The sequence below is a fragment of the Schistocerca piceifrons genome, chromosome 7 (assembly GCF_021461385.2).
Source record: "Schistocerca piceifrons isolate TAMUIC-IGC-003096 chromosome 7, iqSchPice1.1, whole genome shotgun sequence".
Classification (NCBI taxonomy): Eukaryota; Metazoa; Arthropoda; class Insecta; order Orthoptera; family Acrididae; genus Schistocerca; species Schistocerca piceifrons.
In genome coordinates this window covers 311728089-311745212 of record NC_060144.1, presented here as the reverse complement: position 1 = coordinate 311745212, position 17124 = coordinate 311728089, and the positions used below count along the sequence as shown (strand labels likewise).

At 40.6% G+C, this 17124-nt stretch overlaps 1 protein-coding gene and 1 non-coding gene across 2 annotated transcripts in view; both read left to right on the top strand.

Moving 5' to 3' along the window:
* LOC124805100 (thymidine phosphorylase-like) overlaps positions 1 to 17124 on the top strand; it is a 176625-nt gene that overhangs the window by 66742 nt on the left and 92759 nt on the right. The gene's annotated exons all lie outside the window — the stretch shown is intronic.
* Trnav-cac lies at positions 10670 to 10742 on the top strand. Its single transcript has one exon. It is a non-coding gene; the product is annotated as a tRNA-Val (tRNA).

Genomic DNA, 17124 nt, shown 5'->3' with positions numbered 1-17124 from the left:
ATGCACGTCTTCTTGTTTCTGATTACGTATTGCACGTGAAATTCCTGTTTCCATTTCTACATCTACATCAACATGGATACTCTGCAAATCACATTTAAGTGCCTGGCAGAGGATTCATCGAACCACCTTCACAATTCTCTATTATTCCAAACTCTTACAGCGCGCGGAAAGAACAAACACCTATATCTTTCCGTGCGAGCTCTGATTTCCCTTATTTTATCGTGGTGATCGTTTCTCCGTATGTAGGTCGGTGTCAAAAAAATATTTTCGGATTCGGAGGAGAAAGTTGGTGATTCGAATTTCGTGAGAAGATTCCTTCGCAACGAAAAACGCCTTTCTTTTAATTATGTCCAGCCGCAATCCTGTATCATTTCTGTGACACTCTCTCCCATATTTCGCGATAATACAAAGCGTGCTACCCTTCTTTGAACCTTTTCGATGTACTCTGTGCGGTGTAACGACGTATTAGGTTTTTCGTTTGATATATGTATGACCATGTGCAGACTTCGTCACCCACGTCAGTTACACTCACTTCAAAAATGATTTATATTCTTTTTAAATTGTCATAGAATGGTTCTTGAACGAAACTGTAAAACATCAGTTGAGTCGTGTGCAGAGAATTACATCACTTGGGCCAATTGGTTTTCGTAACTTTTTCGAATTTAAATTTCGTTTGTTTCTCCTCAGAAAATTATATCGACACACGTTATCTTGATCTAATCGATATCAGAATCACCCATTAAATAAACTTTTTAGATTCAAAGTTTCGGCCAACGCTGTCTGAATCAATAATCTTGTCAAATATATTATTAATCCGTTCACATAACTCTTCATAAATAAATCTTCAAGACACGTGTTTCAACTTTAGTAGCATACACTATTTTATTAGCTTCCTACACATACAGATGTGAACTTGTGCGTTGACAGACAGTGACTAACATTTCAATAAGACTAAGATCTATTTGACGTCATTGTTGTACAAAAAGAGTATAAAAATTCATTTTTAATTTTTTAGAAACACGACGCAACAACTCGGTTCCAGGATCTTCTGTTGCTCCTTGGCTGTCGACCCGCGACGTATAGCGGCCAGCAATTTCCTCTCTGGTCGCGGCAACGAAGATGCTGTCCCCGTTCGTTGCGCCGATCTCTCCGTACATGAAACACATAAAAAAAATACAAAACTTTTAGATAATTCACATTTATTACAAATAATAAGAAAACACATAAACAAAAACTAAATTAAACTTATAGTCACCTGCAAACTGGGCTGACTTGGTGGATGGGTGACGTTTAATTTCGTCCCACTACATACCCCACCCACAAGCTCAGTTTGTCAGGTTTTAACCGGAATTAAAACTGTTTAATATACAATATTTAACTGTTAATACATTTTCCTCACATTTTACGTAACCTCAAGTCCTTGCTATTAGATAGATTTAATCCTTTTAACACGATACCGTTGTGACTATTTGTCATTTACTCTTAATTGTGCTCTTATGGTAATTCGTAACCGAATATAGGGAGATTGCTCCTCTTCAGTTAATAGTTGCTAATAAATACTAATTTAGTACGTTCTTTAACGTTGTACATTAGGACAGAGCGTTCAAATTGTGATAGATTAATTTCAGTTTCATTTATTTACTAGAGTTATTCTTTTCAAGAATGTATATTACTAATAAGTTTCTCACAATATCTAATAGTACTATTTACTTTACGTCATTCTCTTCCCTAATGCCTTATTTATGCCTGAGGTCAAGAAGAAATCAAGCAAAACTCTCTTTAGAATCTCGGCACGGCTTTCTTTACCTTCGGACACCTTGTTGGGTAATGGCCATTTATTTAGGAGAAACAAGCGAGAGAGCCCCGTTTGGTGTGTTCTATATTAACACTATTGCAAACCTCTATTAAAGGCACTCTGCTATGTTCTCGTGAGCTATATAGCTCTGGACGCCCATGGTCCCTAAAACTATTAACCATCCCCTTTGGTTCCTACTATCCGAGTAAATTTAAAATATGCAAAAATTCCTTTTGACCTAAGAGCAAAATTTCTTCCATATAAATCCCCCTTTGGGTTATCTTTCTCTTTTTGAAGTACCAGTAGATTATTGTAGAACACTTGTTTAAGCTTTCTGTTCTATTCTTTAAAATAATACGTAACTATCACGAAAACTTCACATGAATAAACTATGAACGCTCTTCCGTATGTAACATATACTAAATATTAACTTATTTAGGAATGAAGAGTTTCATTTGATCAACACTATATAATCCTTTAATTACACCTGATGAAGGTTCCATAAGAAGTAATGCTTTGGGATGTACAATCTTATGTACAACATATGGACCTTCAAAGATAAAGAAGAATTTTCTACATTCCTTATCGATCTTAGAACTTTTAGGATGAGATCGTACTAACACAAGATCTCCTACCTGAAATGAGGGTTCTATAGCCTGCTGATTATAACTTTTAATTCTCCGTTCGGCATTTTTTACAATCTGTTCGCAAACTTTTTCGTCTGGGATACATTGTTGGATCTCATTTACTGGTGGCCAAGGTAAAGCAGCTAGTAAAGGCTCACCTATAATTCGTTTGCCTAAAATTTCTGTAGGTGATAATCCCGTCGTTAGGTGAGGCAATTCATTTAATATCTTTTCGAATTCAGGCATTAGTTTGGCCCACCGAGTATGTTTATGTGCACAATGAGTTCTACATAATCGTCCTAATTCTTTCATGACTCTTTCTACTAAATTACTTTGAGGGTGATATTTCGAAATTAAGATATGTTTGATTCCATATTGTCTTATCATATCTTGAAATCTTTGACTAATAAAGGCACTACCGTTGTCAGACATAAGTCGTTTAGGAATGCCCCAGTTAACAAAGTAATTTCGGGTGAGGCAGCGTATAACGCTTGCTGTATTCGCTCGTTTCAAAATATACAGTTTCACATGTTTGGACCAACATTCCATTACAACAAACACATATGTTAATCCTCCTGAACTCCGAGGCAGAGGGCCGAAAAAATCTAATGATAGTAGATCCCACAAACCTCGAGGAATTACAGCATCTAATTTATAACGCTTGGATTTGTTATTAACTTTAACCTTTTGACAGGTTTCACAAGCCCTAATAATACTTCTCACAATACGTGACATATTTTTGAAATAATAATACTTCATTAGATGTTTAATACATTTATGAATTCCGAAATGCCCGTAACCTTCATGAATATAAGTAATTAACTCGTCCACAACAGTTTTCGGAATGCAGATTTTCCATCTCTGGTGTTCCCTCTGTGCTTTCCAATACAACAAGTCGTTAAAATATAACCACACACCCCGGGTATTAACTGTTTCGTCCCCATTATTAAGGTTTTGTATAATTCGTAGAATAACATTTTTCTTTCCTTTATGTAATACGGTAATCCACTAATTAGGACTCGTATTAGATGACTGTCAATAATTGGTTCTTCAATTAATTGAGCACGGTTTAAATTCCACTCAAAATAATTCCTATAACCTCTCCACCGTTTAGAATATGGAGGAGGGTCTAACAACTCTAAAGTTAAGTGTTGTTGTTTTCCTCTTGACCAATAATTTTGTTTAAACTGCTTAACAAAATCATCCCAATCCCTGAATTCATTTCTATGCAGTACTGCCCATTCCGCAGCTTCTGCTTCTAAATGTCCTATTACAAATTGAATGCGTTTTTCATTACTCCATTTAGGAGATAATGATGTTTCAAAAGCTTTTATAAAGATTATAGGGTGCAGTTCGCCTCCTGGTTTGAATACAGGAAATCGACTTGCTACATTTGAATTTGTTGTTATGTCATCCAGACATTCTGCGAGAGAAATAGTCGGATTCTGTTTAGCTGGCAGAGACGGAGTTGCATCGGATTGGCTTGCCGTGACTGCCTTATTCATATTGTTGCCATCCGTGCTAGCAAATTCGATGCGACTGTTGTCTCTGATTATGTTATTACCTCTGCTACCTGAAATGTTCTCGTTATTATCTAATTCCGATAACCGTTTCGTAATTTCCTGTATCCGCATTTCTGTATTGGATACGCGATTAGCTAATATCGATTCTTCACTGTGTTCACGATGTGAACGCTCTGTACCTTCGTCAATATTATTATCTTTGGCAGTCTCAAGATTACTGCATATCTCAGTAATTAAAAATTTCATGTTTTCGATTTCGGTATGGTCCTTTTCTACTTGATGAGTTAATGTTTCTAATTCTACATTATCTATTGAAGAAATCTCTACAGGTTTGGTAGAGACCTCTTTAATAGATTTCAATAATTCTCTGCGAACAGTTTCTGTTTGCATAGAAAATTCATCTCGTAACATATCGTTATTTTTCTGTATTTCATTTACAACTAAGATATTGACACTATCTAGTCTCTCGGTTAAGTCAGTGATATCGTTTCGCATGCGAGCTTTTTCCTCGCGCGATTCCTGGATATGTTCTTCTAACCTTTTACAATTATCGGCAATCTTATTACTAAGTCCTACTAATTTTTCTTGCATTTCAACTTTAGAAGACTCTATTTTATCACTTAATTCTCGACTGGTTTCATTAAGATATTCCTGCAACCTGTCTGTTGATTTTGTTAGCTCCCCTTTAAGTCTAGCAGTAGATTCCTCGTTAGACTGTTTTAATTCCTGTTTTAGTTCCTGTTTCAATCTAGCAGTAGATTCCTCATTAGACTGTTTTAATCTAGCCATAGATTCTTCGTTAGACTGTTTTAATCTAGCAGTAGATTCTTCGTTAGACTGTTTTAATTCCTGTTTTAGTTCCTCTTTTAATCTAACAGTAGATTCCTCGTTAGACTGTTTTAATCTAGCCATAGATTCTTCGTTAGACTGTTTTAATTCCTCTTTTAATCTAACAGTAGATTCCTCGTTAGACTGTTTTAATTCCTGTTTTAGTTCCTCTTTTAATCTAGCAGTAGATTCCTCGTTAGACTGTTTTAATTTAGCGATCGCCCTAAAAAGGGCTCTCATGCTCCTATCGGACATAGATTGCTCTTCGTCTGACATTTCACTTCCCGACATTATTGTAAAATATTAAGTATTTACACACGCAGATTTGTAATCAACAATCCTATAAAAGCACACTCCCTATGTACAACACTCCACTTCCAACTTGAAACAAACTCACCGGACACTAATATTGTAATTTGTAGTTCTCGATGATCAGTGTGCTGCTATGGGCTGCAGATGTAACAGCCGTCGATGCAGCCGCTGAGATGCTGCGACCCCGCTTCCGCAACCGGCAGGACGCTGAGTCGAACACCGGAAACGTCGCTGGCTGCAACCACGCCCGGCACCGCCGTAGACAGGCGAAGCCCTCAGCAACACCTCTAATACCAGCCGGAGGAACGCCCCGCAGCTGACGTACTGGGCCTATTAGTTTAGGGAGAAAAAAGGTTGTCGGGGTTTGCAGCGTTCAGCTGCTGCCCAACAGATGCGACTTCTCGTGGAACAACCGCGTGACCGTACTGCTTGGCTGCACTCCGTCAGATGCCCACACCCGCGAAGTCGCCGCTGGCTGGTGAAGGCTCCAAGAAACTCGCGTTGACTTCCGAAGGACTCTTGATGCTTTGTTTCGTACCTGTGTGCCTTAGTTGCACACAAGTCCTGTTTCTAAGGTCGCCACGGTGCGGTGTAACGACGTATTAGGTTTTTCGTTTGATATATGTATGACCATGTGCAGTCTTCGTCACCCACGTCAGTTACACTCACTTCAAAAATGATTTATATTCTTTTTAAATTGTCATAGAATGGTTCTTGAACGAAACTGTAAAACATCAGTTGAGTCGTGTGCAGAGAATTACATCACTTGGGCCAATTGGTTTTCGTAACTTTTTCGAATTTAAATTTCGTTTGTTTCTCCTCAGAAAATTATATCGACACACGTTATCTTGATCTAATCGATATCAGAATCACCCATTAAATAAACTTTTTAGATTCAAAGTTTCGGCCAACGCTGTCTGAATCAATAATCTTGTCAAATATATTATTAATCCGTTCACATAACTCTTCATAAATAAATCTTCAAGACACGTGTTTCAACTTTAGTAGCATACACTATTTTATTAGCTTCCTACACATACAGATGTGAACTTGTGCGTTGACAGACAGTGACTAACATTTCAATAAGACTAAGATCTATTTGACGTCATTGTTGTACAAAAAGAGTATAAAAATTCATTTTTAATTTTTTAGAAACACGACGCAACAACTCGGTTCCAGGATCTTCTGTTGCTCCTTGGCTGTCGACCCGCGACGTATAGCGGCCAGCAATTTCCTCTCTGGTCGCGGCAACGAAGATGCTGTCCCCGTTCGTTGCGCCGATCTCTCCGTACATGAAACACATAAAAAAAATACAAAACTTTTAGATAATTCACATTTATTACAAATAATAAGAAAACACATAAACAAAAACTAAATTAAACTTATAGTCACCTGCAAACTGGGCTGACTTGGTGGATGGGTGACGTTTAATTTCGTCCCACTACATCTGCCAGCCTTATCTGGTAAGGATCCCACACCGTGCAGCAGTATTGTAAAAGAGATCGGACAAGTTTAGTGTAGGCAGTCTCCTTAGTTGATCTGTCACATGTTCTGAGTGTCCTGCAGTCTTTGGTTAGCCTTCCCCACAACATTTTCTATGTGTTCCTTCCACTTTAAGTTGTTTAATTGTAGTACCTAGGTATTCAGCTAAATTTACGGCTTTCAAATATAAATTCTTAGCTATCGATATTTTATGAAAGATTGTTAATAAAGGTTGCTTAAATTAAGAAAACATACCAATTTAATTTTCAGGACAAATATGGAAAACCAAATACTCTTTATCTGGACTATGTTCATTGTTTTATACCAGAGATATAGTTGCAAACGAAGCAGAGTGATACGCGTCGTAGAAGGCACCAGAACTGAAGTGTATTTCTCGGATTCGGATAAGGAAGGTGCTAAAAGGTGGGAGACTGACTAGTTAATACCTTCAATGGGTTCAGTATTCAACAATACGGTGAAATCCCTGCAGTATGCTTTTGTGTTACACATAACTCGCTCAGAAAAATTAGCCTGTGTTTAAGTTAGGAATTTTCATCACTCTCGTTTGCAATTTGAATATTATGTTAAGTGAGAACGAGAGCATTTTATGCTTTCCATCTGCTCAAATGGTTCACATGGCTTTGAGCACTATGGGACCTAACATCAGAGGTCATCAGTCCCCTAGAACTTAGAACTACTTAAACCTAACTAATCTAAGGACATCACACACATCCATGCCCGAGACAGGATGCGAACCTGCGACCCTGGCGGTCGCGCGGTTCCAGACTGAAGCGCCTAGAACCGCTCGGCTACTCCGGTGGGCCGTCTGCTCACCCAAGAATGGTTGCTGTCACTACACTCAGCTGGCGGCTACACGGGTAGCAGAGGCTGTGTGGCGTGGACTGGGCGGTTTTTTAGGTTAGAAGGCCTCGGGAAAGTACGGCGTGAGCTGCAATCTCAAAGGGTGCATGGCAAATACAGGACGTGCTTGAATCAAGGAACAGTCGGAATTGTAGTTGTAAATTGTTGTAGATGTGCTGGGAAAGTCCCTGAGCTTCAAGCGCTAATAGAAAGCACAGAAGCTGAAATCGTTATAGGTACAGAAAGCTGGCTAAAGCCTGAAATAAGTTCTGCAGAAATTTTTACGAAGTCTCAGACGGTGTTCAGGAAAGATAGATTAGGCAGAATTGGTGGTGGAGTGTCTGTGTCTGTCAGTAGTGGTTTATCTTGTAGTGAAGTCGAAGTAGATACTCCGTGCGAATTGGTATCGGTGGAGGTTATACTTAACAGCCGAACTAAGTTAATAATTTGCTCCTTCTACCGACCCCCAGACTCCGATGATATAGTTGCGGAACAGTTCAGAGAAAATTTGAGTCTCGTAACAAATAAATACCCCACTCATACGGTTATAGTTGGTGGGGACTTCAACCTTCCCTCGATATGTTGGCAAAAATACTTGTTCAAAACCGGTGGTAGGCAGAAAACATCTTCAGAGATTGTCCTAAATGCTTTCTTCGAAAATTATTTCGAGCAGTTAGTCCACGAACCCACGCGAATTGTAAATGGTTGCGAAAACACACTTGACCTCTTATCCACAAACAATCCAGAGCTGATAGAGAGCATCATGACTGATACAGGGATTAGTGATCACAAGGTCGTTGTAGCTAGGCGCAATACCGTTTCTTCCAAATCCACCAGAAACAAACGCAAAATAATTTTATTTAAAAAAGCGGATAAAGTGTCACTAGAAGCCTTCCTAAGAGACAATCTCCATTCCTTCCGAACTGACTATGCAAAATGTAGACGAGATGTGGCTCAAATTCAATGATATAGTAGCAACAGCAATTGAGAGATTCATACCTCATAAATTGGTAAGAGATGGAACTGACCCCCCATGGTACACAAAAAAGGTCCGAACGCTGTTGCAGAGGCAACGGATAAAGCATGCGAAGTTCAGAAGAACGCGAAATCCCGAACATTGGCTAAAATTTACAGACGCGCGAAATTTGGCACGGACTTCAATGCGAGATGCCTTTAATAGGTTCCACAACGAAACATTGTCTCGAAATTTGGTAGAAAATCCGAAGAAATTCTGGTCGTATGTAAAGTACACAAGCGGCAAGACGCAGTCAATACCTTCGCTGCGCAGTGCCGATGGTACTGTTACAGACGACTGTGCCGCTAAAGCGGAGTTATTGAACGCAGTTTTCCGAAATTCCTTCACCAGGGAAGATGAATGGAATATTCCAGAATTTGAAACACGAACAGCTGCTAGCATTCGTTTCTTAGAAGTAGATACCTTAGGGGTTGCGAAGCAACTCAAATCGCTTGATACAGGCAAGTCTTCAGGTCCAGATTGTATACCGATTAGGATCCTTTCAGATTACGCTGATACAATAGCTCCTTACTTAGCACTCATATACAACCGCTCGCTCACCGATAGATCTGTACCTACAGATTGGAAAATTGCGCAGGTCGCACCAGTGTTTAAGAAGGGTAGTAGGAGTAATCCATCTAACTACAGACCTATATCATTCACTTCGGTTTGCAGTAGGGTTTTGGAGCATATACTGTATTCAAACATTATGAATCACCTCGAAGGGAACGATCTATTGATACGTAATCAGCATGGTTTCAGAAAACATCGTTCTTGTGCAACGCAGCTAGCTCTTTATTCGCACGAAGTAATGGCCGTTATCGACAGGGGATCTCAAGTTGATTCCGTATTTCCAGATTTCCGGAAAGCTTTTGACACCGTTCCTCACAAGCGACTACTAATCAAGCTGCGGGCCTATGGGGTATCGTCTCAGTTGTGCGACTGGATTCGTGATTTCCTGTCAGGAAGGTCGCAGTTCGTAGTAATAGACGGAAAATCATCGAGTAAAACTGAAGTGATATCAGGTGTTCCCCAGGGAAGCGTCCTGGGACCTCTGCTGTTCCTGATCTATATAAATGACCTGGGTGACAATCTGAGCAGTTCTCTTAGGTTGTTCGCAGATGATGCTGTAATTTACCGCCTAGTAAGGTCATCCGAAGAACAGTATCAGTTGCAAAGATATTTAGAAAAGATTGCTGTATGGTGTGGCAGGTGGCAGTTGACGCTAAATGATCCACATGAGTTCCAAAAGAAATCCGTTGGAATTCGATTACTCGATAAATAGTACAATTCTCAAGGCTGTCAATTCAACTAAGTACCTGGGTGTTAAAATTACGAATAACTTCAGTTGGAAAGACCACATAGATAATATTGTGGGGAAGGCGAACCAAAGGTTGCGTTTCATTGGCAGGACACTTAGAAGATGCAACAAGTCCACTGAAGAGACAGCTTCCACTACACTCGTTCGTCCTCTGTTAGAGTATTGCTGCGCGGTGTGGGATCCTTACCAGCTGGGATTGACGGAGGACATCGAAAGGGTGCAAAAAAGGGCAGCTCGTTTTGTATTATCAAGTAGTAGGGGAGAGAGTGTGGCAGATACGATACGCGAATTGGGATGGAAGTCATTAAAGCAAAGACGATTTTCGTCGCGGCGAGATCTACTTACGAAATTTCAGTCACCAACTTTCTCTTCCGAATGCGAAAATATTTTGTTGAGCCCAACCTACATAGGTAGGAATGATCATCAAAATAAAATAAGAGAAATCAGAGCTCGAACAGAAAGGTTTAGGTGTTCGTTTTTCCCGTGCGCTGTTCGGGAGTGGAATGGTAGAGAGATAGTATGATTGTGGTTCGACGAACCCTCTACCGAGCACTTAAATGTGAATTGCAGAGTAGTCATGTAGATGTAGATGTAGAATTAAATGCGTCGGTAAGGCTGTTGTCCCGAATTATCGCTCAGTCTATGTGCGTGCCGCTGGACTCGCAATGCCTACTGCTAAGAAAGTGATTGTTTTTGGTGATATTACTTGCAATAACAACTGCGCGAAACGCCGCTATCTCGTTCAGGGTGCTACGGCAGACACCCTCTCGAGCACCCCGAAGACTTCTTGAGCCCTCGGCTGTGATGGGTTTCAGGTTGCCAAAAGAACTATTGTGTGTGCATGCTCGGACGAAAGACAGGTTGAGGCAATTTGGAGTGAACAAGGATGGACTCATCGCGTCTGTCGTTTCCATGGTGTAGCGGTTATCACGTCTGCTTCACACGCAGAAGGTCCCCGGTTCGATCCCGGGCGGAAACAGTACTTTCCTGCCTATATCGTATTCTGCTTCAGTGAGCCACGTCATGTGTGGATCTGCTGCATGTACCTTCGTTATGCAAGTACCGCATTTTTTTTTTTTTTTAATTTTAAGTTACGATGGCAATCTCATTACAAGTTGTCTGTGTTGTATGGCGCACAGAAGCAGTTTCCGTGGTGTGGCGGTTATCACGTCTGCCTAACACGCAGAAGTTCCCCTGTTCGATTCCGGGCGGAAAACACTTTTTCATCACTTTAAACAAGACATACTAACATGCATCTGCTATGCACGTGTAACACATCCCCACAACGTATCCTTATGATCGCACTTGACGGTATTGGACACACCTTGAATTCCGCCCCACGTGATTAGATTAGATTAATACTTGTTCCATAGATCATGAATACGACACTTCGTAATGATGTGGAACGTGTCAGGTTAATAAAAGATGTCTGTACAAGATATTACATTACACAAAATATTGCATGACACTAATGTTTAAGTTGTTGTTTTTTTCCCTTAATTTATATCTAAAAATTCAGCCAATGAATAGAAGGAGTTGTCATCTATAAATTCTTTTAATTTATTTTTAAATGTTAGTTGGCTATCTGGCAGCCTTTTGATGCTGTTTGGTAGGTGACCAAAGACTTTTGTGGCAGCATAATTTACCCCTTTCTGTGCCAAAGTCAGATTTAACCCTGCGTAGTGAAGATCATCATTTCTCCTGGTGTTATAGCTAAGCACACTGAAATTACTTTTGAACTGAGTTGGATTATTAATAACGAATTTCATAAGTGAATATATATACTGTGAGGTTACTGTGAGGATCCCTAGATCCTTACATAGATGTCTGCAGGATGACCGTGGGTGGGCTCCAGCAATTATTCTGATTACACGTTTTGAGCAACGAGTACCTTTCTACTCAATGATGAATTACCCCAGAATATGATGCCATACGAAAGCAGTGAATGAAAGTAGGCATAGTAAGCTAATTTACTGAGATTCTTATCGCCAAAATTTGCAATAATCCTAATAGCATACGTACCTGAACTCAGACGTTTCAGCAGACCATCAATGTGTTGCTTCCACTTTAGCCTCTCATCAATGGACACAACTAAAAATTTTGAAAATTCTACCTTAGCTACAGACTTCTGTTCAACGTCTATCTTTATTACTGAAGTTGTGCCATTTACTGTACGGAACTGTATATACTCAGTTTTATCAAAATTTAAAAAGAGTCCGTTTGCTGAGAACCACTTAATAATTTTGTGAAAAACATCATTTACAATTACATCACTTAGTTCTTGGTTTTTGGATGTTGTTACTATACTTGTATCATCAGCAAAAAGAACTAACTTTGTATCTTCATCAATGTGGAATGGTAAGTCATTAATGTATATCAAGAACAGTAAAGGATCTAAGACCGAACCCTGTGGGACCCCGTACATGATAGCCCCCCAGTTTGAGGAATCAGCTGTTGTTTTAACATTACATGAACCACTTATTTCTACTTTCTGCATTCTTCCAGTTAAGTATGAATTAAACCATTTGTGCACTGCCCCCCCTCAGACCATAATGATTTAGCTTATCTAAAAGAATTCCATGATTTACACAATCAAAGGACTTTGAGATATCACAAAAAATACCAATGAGATTGAATCAGACGCGGAATGGTGTAATGTTGACCTGAGGTTTCTTCTTATGATGAATACTGTTTAGTTACAGCACAACAGTGCACAGTAGCGCCAGAGGAACTCACCGGGAGGAGATAAGAGCGGCGCGACAGTGGCACGCGACACGCGTGCGCGCCGGCGCAGCGTTCGCAGTCCGTGGTTGGCGCGGCAGCGTCGAGTTCACAGCAACGGCCAGCTGGCAGGCATGTTATACAAGCCATGAACTGCCAGTCCCATAAGAAACAGCTATGTGACATCCACTGTTGGATGCGTCTGTTTTCTGATCTTCAGTGGGAAACAAAGAAAAATGCTGTAGCGTTGGTAGGACAGTTCTATGTGGTGGTGGTCCAGCTAGCCATATTTTGGTCTGACATTAATGTACAAGTCAGATGTAATCAACAGAACATAAATGCTGAAACCAGGCATTTTGATTTCACGACAGAAATGTAGTAGAAGTGAATCTACAGGGTGGTCCATTGATAGTGACAGGGCCAAATATCTCACGAAATAAGCATAAAACGAAAAAACTACAAAGAACGAAACTCGTCTAGCTTGAAGGGGGAAACCAGATGGCACTATGGTTGGCCCGCTAGATGGCGCTGCCATAGGTCAAACGGATAACTGCGTTTTTTTAAAAATAGGAACCCCTATTTTTTATTACATATTCGTGTAGTACGTAAAGAAATATGAATTTTTTAGTTGGACCACTTTTTTCACTTTTTGATAGATGGCGCTGTAATAGTCACAAACGTATAAGTACGTGGTATGGCTATAGTGATCAAAATGCCCAACGGGCGTGTGCGATGTACGCTGCTCGGTATCCTGGACGACATCATTCAAGTGTCCGGACCGTTCACCGCATAGTTACGTTATTTAACGAAATAGTAAGTGTTTAGCCACATGTGAAACGTCAACCACGACCTGTAACAAATGATGAAGCCCAAGTAGGTGTTTTAGCTGCTGTCGCGGATAATCCGCAAATCAGTAACAGACAAACTGCACGAGAATCGGGAATCTCAAAAACGTCGGTGTTGAGAATGCTACATCAACATCGATTGCACATCGAATGCTACATCAACATCGATTGCACTTGTGTCATATTTCTATGCACTGGGAATTGCATGACGACGACTTTGAACGTCGTGTACAGTTCTGCCACTGGGCACAAGAGAAATTACGGGACGATGACAGATTTTTTGCGCGCGCTCTATTTAGCGACGAAGCGTCATTCACCAACAGCGGTAACGTAAACCGGCATAATATGCACTATTGGGCAACGGAAAATCCACGATGGTTGCGACAAGTGGAACATCAGCGACCTTGGCGGGTTAATGTATGGTGCGGCATTATGGGAGGAAGGATAATTGGCTCCCATTTTATCGATGGCAATCTAAATGGTGCAATGTATGCTGATTTCCTACGTAATGTTCTACCGATGTTACTACAAGATGCTTCAGTGCATGACAGAATGGCGATGTACTTCCAACATTATGGATGTCCGGCACATAGCTCGCATGCGGCTGAAGCGGTGTTGAATAGCATATTTCATGACAGTTTGATTGGTTGTCGAAGCACGTTCACCGGATCTGACGTCCCCGGATTTCTTTCTGTAGGGAAAGTTGAAGATATTTGCTATTGTGATCCATCGACAACGCCTGATAACATGCGTCAGCGCATTGTCAATGCATGTGCGAACATTGCGGAAGGCGAACAACTCGCTGGTGAGAGAAATGTCGTTACACGTATTGCCAAATGCATTGGAGTTGGCGGACATCATTTTCAGCATTTATTGCATTAATGTGGTATTTACAGGTAATCACGCTGTAGCAGCATGCGTTCTCAGAAATGATACGTTCACAGAGGTACATGTATCACATTTGATCAACCGAAATAAAATGTTCAAACTTACCTACGTTCTGTATTTTAATTTAAGAAACCTACGTGTTACCAATTGTTCGTCTAAAATTGTGAGCCATATGTTTGTGACATTACAGCGCCATCTATCACAATGCGAAAAAAGTGGTCCAACTAAAACTTTCATATTTCTTTATGTACTACACGAACATGTAAAAAAAAAATGGCGGTTCCTATTTTAAAAACGCAGCTGGTATCCGTTTGACCTATGGCAGCGCGATCTAGCGGGCCATCCATAGCGCCATCTGGTTTCCCCCTTCAAGCTAGATAAGTTTCGTTCTTTGTAGTTTTTTCGTTTGACGCTTATTTCGTGAGATATTTGGCCGGGTCACAATCAATGGACCACCCTGTATATTACTAAGTGACCATCTCGAATTCCGGAACAGTGTCATGTTCCCTATCTAACGGCTTCCAGGGACAACAAAAACTTTATTTTCAGTATTCCGTGTAATAACCGAATTTAAAATGCTGCCGTTATCTACTCATCGCTAGTGGATGTGGCCGAGCGGTTCTAGGCGCCTCAGTCCGGAACCGCGCTGCTGCTACGGTCGCAGTGAGAATCCTGCATCGTGCATGGATGTGTGTGATGCCCTTAGATTAGTTACGTTTAATTAGTTCTAAGTCTAGGGGACTGATGACTTCAGATGTTAAGTCCCATAGTGCTTGGAGCCATTTGAACCATTTTCGAGTCTACTCATCAAGAGGGTATAATCTTATGTTAACACAATACAAAACGTATTACAATTAGAAACTGTTTTTGTCTTGGGGCAGTGTAGCCGACAGCACGCAAATATCTGGACGTTATTCATCCAGTGTTTGTGACCTAAGCACTTAGCTACGTCCAATAAAGTTCGCACAGAATTTCAAACATTAGCAAAACTTTTTTTTTCGATTACACCCTCAGAAAACGTTGAGAGCAAAAAAGTTTGTCGCTTTCTACATTTTCGCTGTTCAAGCAGTAAACCTGCAGCATCCGACTCAACGTTTTAATTTATTACTTTTTTACTAGCGAATCTATTCGCAAGACAGTTTGCAGAGAATATCCACTGAACGTGCCGGCAAAATTATATGATTGTACGACACATAGCTAAGAGATATGGCGTCATAGACATTTAGGTGCGTGAAAAACTAGCTTCTGCTTAAAATGGTTCACAGTAAAATTTCATCACCACCTGCATGATGTTTTAAATTATTGCTTCCTTACTACGATCTATGTAACTCACTTTGCAGACAGTGTCTACATACATTATATCATTGTACGACACATAATTCAGGAGATATGACGTCATAAATATTAAGATGCGTGAAATACTTTCCTCTGTTTAAAATGGAGAACAAATCATCCAGACTATATTCAACCAGTGTTCCAGAATGAGAGCACGTAGCGACTTCAACCAGCTTTAAGCGTTACTTCAGTCCTTCTCTAAAGTTTTCCTCGCTTCTATTCTTAACGTCAAATATTTACCACATTAGCACAATCACGTAAACGTTAAATGTAGGAAAGGAAAAGGATGGGTGGGAAATCGTGACGGCCAGCCGCGCGGGGTACTATGGTAACGCAATGGCGAAAGTTGAAAATTTTCGCCTGACCGGGACTCGAACCCGGATTTACCGCTTTTTATGGACGGTTCTATTAACCGCTGATTTCTTTTTTTAAATCTCTTTTCGTCACTGTTCGTTGTATTTGTTCGGAGCGAACTTCCCGTGACACGCGTTCAAGTTCATCGTTGATCCATTCACTCTGTTTTTTTTTTTTATTGCAAAGAGTAGCTAATTCTCTGACCCTGGCCGAACATACTGAGCTACCGTGCCGGCGGCATCCGCTCCGGCCACGCGGACACTGTCGCGGTCTCCCAAAAATTTCCAACTTATCGCACGCCGCAGTGCAGCGTCCCTTGTCATTAAACTCTCTACTACCAAATTCTGTTTCCTGTAGGAGTTCTGGCGACATTTGTGCATTCGACTGTAAAAAATCACCAAGGAGCTGTTCCACTCTTATTCAGAAATGTGTGTATCTGAGTGGTGTCTGTTCAGATATACACATTAACACATTTGTAAAACAATCAGACATCCAAAGCTGTCTTGCACTTTGGAGCTACATTCTCTTTACTCGTTCTCCACCGCCTTATTCTCGACTCTGCCAGTCATCATACCAGAAAATTTATGATGTACGAGGGTCACTCCAAAAGAAATGCACGCTATTTTTTTAAAAAAAATCCATCTTTTATTCTACATGTTTGAAAGTTTTACAGTGTGTAGATACATCCTTTAGGAACAATATTTTCATTTCTCCACATAATTTCCATCTCTCTCAACTGCCTTACGCCATCTTGGAACCAGCGCCTGTATACCTCCACGGTAAAATTCTGGACCAGCCTATTGGAGCCACTGTTTGGCAGCGTGCACAAGGGAGTCATCATCTTCAATCCTTATTCCACTAAGAGAGTCTTTCAGTTTCCCAAGAGACGATAGTCAAGGTCACATGGAGCCGGGTCAGGACTGTAAGACGGGTGTTTCAGTGTTGTCCATCCGAGTTTTGTGATCGCTTCCATGGTGTTTTGACTGACATGTGGCCGTGCATTGTCGTGCAACAGCAAAACATCCTGCTTTTGCCGATGTGGTCGAACACGACTCAGTCGAGCTTGAAGTTTCTTAAGTGTCGTCACATATACATCAAAATTTATGGTGGTTCCACTTGGCGTGATGTCCAAAAGCAAGAGTCCTTCGGGATTGAAAAACCCCGTAGCCATAACTTTTCTAGCAGAAGGTGTGGTTTTGAATTTTTTTTCTTGGATGA